Source organism: Macaca fascicularis, chromosome 10 (assembly GCF_037993035.2).
Source record: "Macaca fascicularis isolate 582-1 chromosome 10, T2T-MFA8v1.1".
Classification (NCBI taxonomy): Eukaryota; Metazoa; Chordata; class Mammalia; order Primates; family Cercopithecidae; genus Macaca; species Macaca fascicularis.
Window position 1 is genome coordinate 28,577,383 of NC_088384.1, and position 7,312 is coordinate 28,584,694.

At 53.6% G+C, this 7,312-nt stretch overlaps 1 long non-coding RNA gene across 1 annotated transcript; it reads right to left on the reverse strand.

Annotated features, from left to right (window-relative positions):
* Positions 1–1,967: 1,967 nt before the first annotated feature.
* Positions 1,968–5,782, reverse strand: LOC123567264 (uncharacterized). The gene is made up of 2 exons (XR_006690176.2): positions 5,645–5,782; positions 1,968–2,186 (listed from the first exon to the last, which is right to left on the reverse strand). It is a non-coding gene; the product is annotated as an uncharacterized lncRNA (long non-coding RNA).
* Positions 5,783–7,312: the final 1,530 nt, after the last annotated feature.

Sequence of the window (7,312 nt, forward strand, 5' to 3'; positions counted from 1 at the left end):
TTTTTTTTTTTTTTTTTGAGACGGAGTCTCGCTCTGTCGCCCAGGCTGGAGTGCAGTGGCCGGATCTCAGCTCACTGCAAGCTCCGCCTCCCGGGTTTACGCCATTCTCCTGCCTCAGCCTTCCCAAGTAGCTGCGACTACAGGCGCCCGCCACCGCGCCCGGCTAGTTTTTTGCATTTTTTAGTAGAGACGGGGTTTCACCATGTTAGCCAGGATGGTCTCGATCTCCTGACCTCGTGATCCGCCCGTCTCGGCCTCCCAAAGTGCTGGGATTACAGGCTTGAGCCACCGCGCCCGGCCAACTGATGCTTATTCCTCAGAAGAATACCAGTTCTGTAATCTCCAGGTAGTATCATAAGACAAAGCTTATTAGAAACTCATTAATTGATGCCAGGTTAACTAATGTGCTGGATTTTTTTTTCTTCCTCTTCCATTACTTGAACAATCTGTTCAATGAGCAATATTCTAAAAGCCAATAATTGATCATTTTCCTCTTGATGCTTATACTGTAGCTCATACCGTACTGAATCCCTGGCAAGACCTCTTTTTGGTTATTTGATCTTTTCAGGCTGCATTTCCCATTTCTGTGTTGTTGTCACAATTATTCACCCTGTGTATCTCACACTCTTTACTACTACTTCTTCTTCTTTTTTTTTTTTTTTTTTTTTTTTGAGACAGAGTCTTGCTCTGTAGCCCAGGCTGGAGTGCAGTGGTGCAATCTCGGCTCACTGTAAGCTCCGCCTCCTGGGTTCACGCCATTTTCCCGCCTTAGCCTCCCAAGTAGCTGGGACTATAGGCGCCTGCCACCATACTACTTCTTATCTTTCTTTAAAGACAAAGTCTTGCTCTTTTGCCCAGGCTGGAGTACAGTGGCAAGGTCATAGCTCACTGCAGCCTCACACTCCCAGGTTCAAGTGATCCTCCCACCTCAGCCTCCCAAGTAGTGAGGACTACAGGTGTGCACCACCATGCTGAGTTAATTTTTAAATTTTTTTGTAGAGACAGGGTCTCACTATGTCTCACAGGCTGGTTTTGAACTCCTCTCAATCCTCCACCTCAGCCTCCCAGAGCGCTGGAAGCAAGCCACTGTGCCCAGCTGCTGGTCACCCTTTCTATACTAAAAACTATGGATGTGTCAATCAATGCTGAGATGCTCTGATAAGCTCCCAAGAATCTGTTTCCCCAAATCACCACAAAACTGCTTGTGTAGCCAGTATAGGAGCCAAGGAAGTTGGCCACTAGGATCCCCTGAATTACCTTTTTTTTTGTTTGTTTGTTTGAGATGCAGTCTCGCTCTGTCACCCAGACTGGAGTGCAGTGGTGCTCACTGCAATGACCACCTCCTGGGTTCAAGCGATTCTTTTGCCTTAGCCTCCCGAGTAGCTGGGACTACAGGTACACGCCACCAGGCCCGGCTAATTTTTGTATTTTTTGTAGACACAGGGTTTCACCATATTGGCCAGGCTGGTCTCAAACTCCTGACTTTGTGATCCACCCACCTTGGCCTCCCAAAGTGCCGGGATTACTTGTGTGACCCACCGTGCCCAGCCCTGAATTACTTTTTATTATTTGATTACTTTTCCCAAATGCTGAACCACTAGCATATCCAGACTACAGGGGTCAGAGCATTGGACTTTATCAAGGGACAGGGTCACCTGCATTGTTAAAGCTGAGCTGATGACAATTCCACAAATGTTAACTGAACAAAGTGCCACACTAAGTGCCGGTGTCTGAAGATGAAAGAGACACAATCTGTGTGTTCTCGGAGTTTCTCCAAGGTGAACTCTTCTGGGGCTTAACCTGCAACTGGCCAGGAACAGCGGCTTAAACTCTCATCAATAGCTGTGCTATTTCAAAGTACTGGCATTCTCCCAGGACACCCCCCAGGGAGTCAAAATTTAGCCAAAGCAAACTCCAAATGAATACAAAGTCCTTATTTTCTCAAAGGAAAAAAACAAAACAAAACAGAACAAAAAATCCCCCAGATTTATTTAGCTTCAACATTTCCCCTGATCTAAAGAGAAAGATGTCAAAAGATACCTAGGACATATACACAAGCACCCACCCCAGTGAACTCAGATAACCTGAAAGAAAAAAGGGCAAAGGTCTGTTCAACGGAGAAAATTATCTTCGCTTTTGAAAGATGTTTCCACGTCCCATTCCACGTCCTCTTCCTCTTGCAGCCACTGAAAGGGAAGAAGAGAAAACAGGAGGCCAGGTCAGCGTGGTCAGTGAATGCTCATAGCACAGAGTAGCCAGGGCCTAGGACACCAGTTAGAAGGGTTCTGAAGGGTTACCTGGTCCAACATCACCCTGGCCATCACATTTCTGCTGCCTGCCTTCCCCGGCCCCCCCAACCGCCTTATTTTTTGAGATGGAGTCCCGCTCTGTTGCCCAGGCTGGAGTGTAGTGGCGTGATCTTGGCTCACTGCAGTCTCCACCTCCCAGGATCAGGCGATTCTTGTGTCTCAGCCTCCCGAATAGCTGGGACTATAGGCTTGAACCACAACGCCTGGCTAAGTTTCTATATTTTTAGTAGAGACAGGGTTTCACCATGTTGGCCAGGCTGGTCTTGAACTCCTGACCTCAGGTGATCCACCCACCTCAGCCTCCCAAAGTGCTAGGATTACATGCTGAGCCACTGCACTTGGCCAACAGCCACTGCATTTCACAGAGGGGATGGTGATAGAGGGGCAGGGGCTGGGGACTGGCATCAGAGCAGGAGGTAGTACCACACTCTTGCCTTCCAGTCCCACACTGCTCTCTCCAAGAGGCTGGCAGGTAGCACGCTGAGGGCAAAGAATGTGGTCTGAGAGCTACAGAAAAGACAAATCCCTGGGACTGGCCTCTGGTGAGCTAAGAAAACATTATAGATGCAATGAATTCATTTTTTCAATTCTGAAACAAATACAGTTAAGTGTTAACATGTGTTAGATCTGGGAGAAGGGTTATACTATTTTTTGTGTTTTTTTCCTGAGAAAATAATTATTTCAGGCTGGGTGTGGTGGCTCATGTCTGTAATCCCAGCACTTTAGGAGGCCAAGGCAGGCAGATCACTTGAGGTCAGAAGTTCGAGACCAGACTGGCCAACATAGCAAAAGCCTGTGTCTACTGAAAACAAAAAAAATCAGCTGAACATGGTGGTATGCGCCTGTAATCCCAGTTACTTGGGAGGCTGAGGCAAGAGAGTCACTTGAACCTGGGAGCTGGAGGTCACAGTGAGATCAAGCCACTGCACTCCAGCCTGGCAATGGTGACTTAATCTAAAAAAAAAAAAATTATTATTTCATAGGAGCAAGAAGAAAACACTCTCCGTATAAGCTGCATGATAAGACTGCTGTTCTCCGTAACCCAGGGTTCTAGGAGCAGACAGGCTTTGAAGGACAGATAAAATATTCTTCTTCTTCTCTTTTTTTTTTTTTTTTTTTTTTTTTTTTTTGAGATGGAGTCTAGCTCTGTTGCATGGGCTGGAGTGCACTGGCATAATCTTGGCTCACCGTAACCTCCACCTCCCGAGTTCAGGCGATTCTCCTGCCTCAGCCTCCCAAGTAGCTGGGATTACAGAGACCCGCCACCACGCCCAGCTAATTTTTATATATTTAGTAGAGATGGGGTTTCACTGTGTTGGCCAGGCTGGTCTTGAACTCCTGACCTCATGATCCGCCCACCTTGTCCTCCCAAACTGCTATGATTACAAGTGTGAGCCACCACACCCAGCCCAGATGAAATATTCTGATGGCTACTAACTGGAGCCTCATCCCTCTGCTCATACAGAGCTTGGAGTTGTCCTGAAGAGGAAGGGGAGAGAGCTCACCTGCCAGCTGACAGGACCACAGCGGACTTAAACTTGAGCTTTCATCCATGGTCCCTGGCTCATAACTCCTACAGTCCTTGTGATAGTCTTTTGTTATAATGTTGGGGCACTTTAGGCCTCAGAAGCAGGACTCGGGGGACAGAATCTCTCTCTTGAAACTTCTCCTGCCCCCCTTTCACCTGCCCAAGGCCGGACCCTAATCTGAGTGTGGGTCATAAGACCTCACCCCAGAGAAAGCTCCTGCCCTATACCCTGGAGGAACAGATGCTGCACAGAGAGGCCAAAAAGAGTCTGGACAGGCCTTGCGGGGTCTCCCCACCCCGTCTCTTAGTATTAGATCACACCCTTTTTGTCTAATGGCATTTCCACATGGTTGTCCATCCTTTAACCATGTCAATCCAATGAAGTCTCCATAAAAGGCCCAAGAGGACAAGGTTAGGGGAGCTTCGGGACAGCTGACCACGCGCAGCCTGACAGGAAGGTGAACAAGAACTCATCCATGTGCCGGGAGGAAACTCCATGGGGATAGAAGCTCTTGTGCTTGGGACCCTTCCAGATCTCACCCTACGCATCTCTTCATGCGGCTGTTTATTTGTAGCCCATAAAATATCCTTTGCAGTGAGAAGAGGCAAAAGGCTGCATTTGCTCAGCCCTGCAGGGTCAGGAGAAGCCCCCTGGGCATGACTGTCCTTCAGCCACCAAGTCCTCTATCCCACAGGTGGGAGTCCTCAGAGGGCCACAGTAGCCGGAGCCCTCGACCTCTCTTGGCTCCCCAGGGTGTCTGGGGACAGCGCACCTTCTGGGGGCCCTGAAGCCTGCAGAACCCCTCTTGCTTGCCTGGATTGGCGGGGGGACATGGCTGCCAAGAGTCCCATTCGAGGCCTGGTAGGGAATGGTGCAGGGTCTGAACTTGACCCTTCTCACTCTCCCAGGGACTACAGTGGAGACCCCAAAGAGAACCCTGCCCTCAGGGCAGAACGCCAGGGCAGCTCCCCTCCTTTTTGGGGAGAGGAAGGACATTTCAAGCAGGGGTCCCAGCAGTGAGGAAAGGGAAGTGGGGGTGCACACCACGAGGGACTGTAGACGCCGGACCCAAAGCATCTCCTATGGGCCATGAGACCTGTGGCAGGGCCATATTTCCAGGGGCTGGCATGAAGGAAGGGTTGCAGGGAGGGACTGGGGCAGGTACCTGCACCCAGGACGGAATCGTACGTCCCTGGCCCTTCCCTGTCCCCTGTCAAAAGAGGCCAGTCGAGGGCCAGGCCTGGGCCTGAGCCACCCTGCTGGCCCCACTCCACTAAATGCAGTGCCTGACACCTAAGAGCAACAATAAATATGTACTGGCCAAGGATGTGGTGGCGCACAGGGGTCGGGGAAGGAGGCCGAGAGATGCTTGCAAGTGAGATAAGTGGCAGGAGGGTGAATGGGAAGTGGGGTGGGGGGTGGCCTGTGGCCAGTGTCCTGGTTCCAGAGTTCGGGGCTTCCCCTAGACTTTCCCGGATTCAGCCCCACCCTGATGAGGACCCACAATCCTGGCTCCGCCTCCGCGATCCCGCCCTGTCAGGACTGGGGACGCAGGCTGAGGCCTCTGCTGGTCTCCCCCGCCTCCCTCCTAGCTCCCAGCGGGTTTAGGATGGGTCTGGCTCAGATCTCCCATCCCCATGGACTGCCCCACGACATGGACCCTCAGAATTTCTTCCCACCACCCCTAGCACAGCCACAGATGGCCTGACAGATGGACAGAGGCTGAGCCCAGAGGGGCATCTGCCCAGGCCTGGCTGCAGCCAGATGGACAGACAGATGGGGGCACAGAAGGGCAGGGAAGCATACCTGCTGCGGGTCCAGGCCCAGGCCGGGGGCTGTCGCCAGCAGCAGCAGGGCCCAGGGCAGGAGGGCTGGCTTCATGGTGCAGTCTGTGTCTGCAGCGAGCAGTGTAGTGGCTCCGAGGCAAGGTAGCCAGACAGGCTCACTCCCCGCCAGCCTGGCCCCACTTGCCCTGCACTCTGTGCACTGCCCCACCCTGCCCTGCCCTGCCCTTCCCCACCTAGTCCCCTTTCAAAGTCCACAAGTGCTTGCATGGACAAGCAGGGCCCAACCTGCCCCATTAGCACATTCCTGGCCAGCAGGCCTGGGACAGAGCAGGGGGCCGGACCTTGGCCCTGGAACCCTGTGGGAGGGTGAGGAGGCTGGAGCCTCCAGCTGCAGGACATTTGGCAAGCGATAAGCTGTATGTCCAGAAGCCAAAGCTCAGACCCTGGGTCCCACCCCCACCCTGCATGCAGGGCGTGCCAGGCGGGGCTGCAGCAGAGGACGGGATGCACAGGGTGGGTAAGGCAGGGCTGTTTAAGCTCCAGGCAGGAGTCTAGCCTCTGTGGCCCTGACATTGACCTCCATCTCTAGCCCTCATCTTCCTGCAGGAAGGAGGTGCTCCCAACTCATCCTCCCGGGGATGCGGGAGCTGTTTGGGTCAGACACAGGCTGAGCCCTGGGGCTGAGGCAGCTCTGCAGGGGACCCCTCCGGAGGGAGGAAGGAGGGAGGGGAGAGGAGGTACTCAAACCCAGCTGGGGGCCCAGAAGGGAGACAGGGTCCATCCCCGGGCTCCAGAGATGCCACCACACTGGGGAGCCTTGACTCTCCCAGTCACACCTAATCCTGCCACTCAGAGTTTGCATAGTCTAATCAATCTGCTCCCCTTCTTGAGCAGATGAGGAAACTGAAGCTCAGATGTGGACAGGCAAGGCCAAGCCAGGCCCATGGTGGCTTCTGGGAGCCCTTGCAGCCAGGGTGGGCGGTAAGGGCTGTGGCCTGGGATTGGTCACTTGGGCCCTGCCATCTGGGCTGGATGTCCAGACAGGTGGGTGGTCCTCTCCCAGCTGCAGCTTCTCAAGGTGTCCAAAAGGGACTCTTGCCACACTTGCAGGGAGTCAGAGCTGGCCCCAGGGCATGAGCTTAGGCCATCTGGTCTCTGATCTGCCCAGCACTTGGGGCCAGGCCAGTCCATTGTTCCCCGGCCTGTTCTCTCTCTTGCCTGGGTGGTGCCTGCTGGGAACCACAGGGTGTTGGCAGCCACCTGTGGCTCCAGAGGGGTGGCCCTTACTGAAGGTGTTAGAAGCGTGCGCTGGGGGACTTGGCTTCTGAGTCCCCACACACAGCTGTTCCAGGGAAGCCACACCCACATTTGATGTCTTCCCACCTCCCAGAGACATTTGGTGAGAGGCCCTCAAGACCTTCAGCTTCTCAGGGACTGTTTCCAGAGGGGAGAAATTCCCTTAACCCACAATGGCGCTCAGGGCACCTCTGCAGGTGAGTGTCCTGTGAGTGGACACTCAGGTGCTGAGCCAGGGAGAGCCTGTCTCCTGATCCCAGGCTGGCGAGGGCACTCATCCCAGGCCCAGGCCTGAGGTTTCTCCCTACAGCACTGGGTGCAGGGGAGGGTCTGAGGTGTCCGTCCTCCTGTAGGTGAGGCTCCGGGGAAGGGTGCTAGGGGGTCGGCTGGG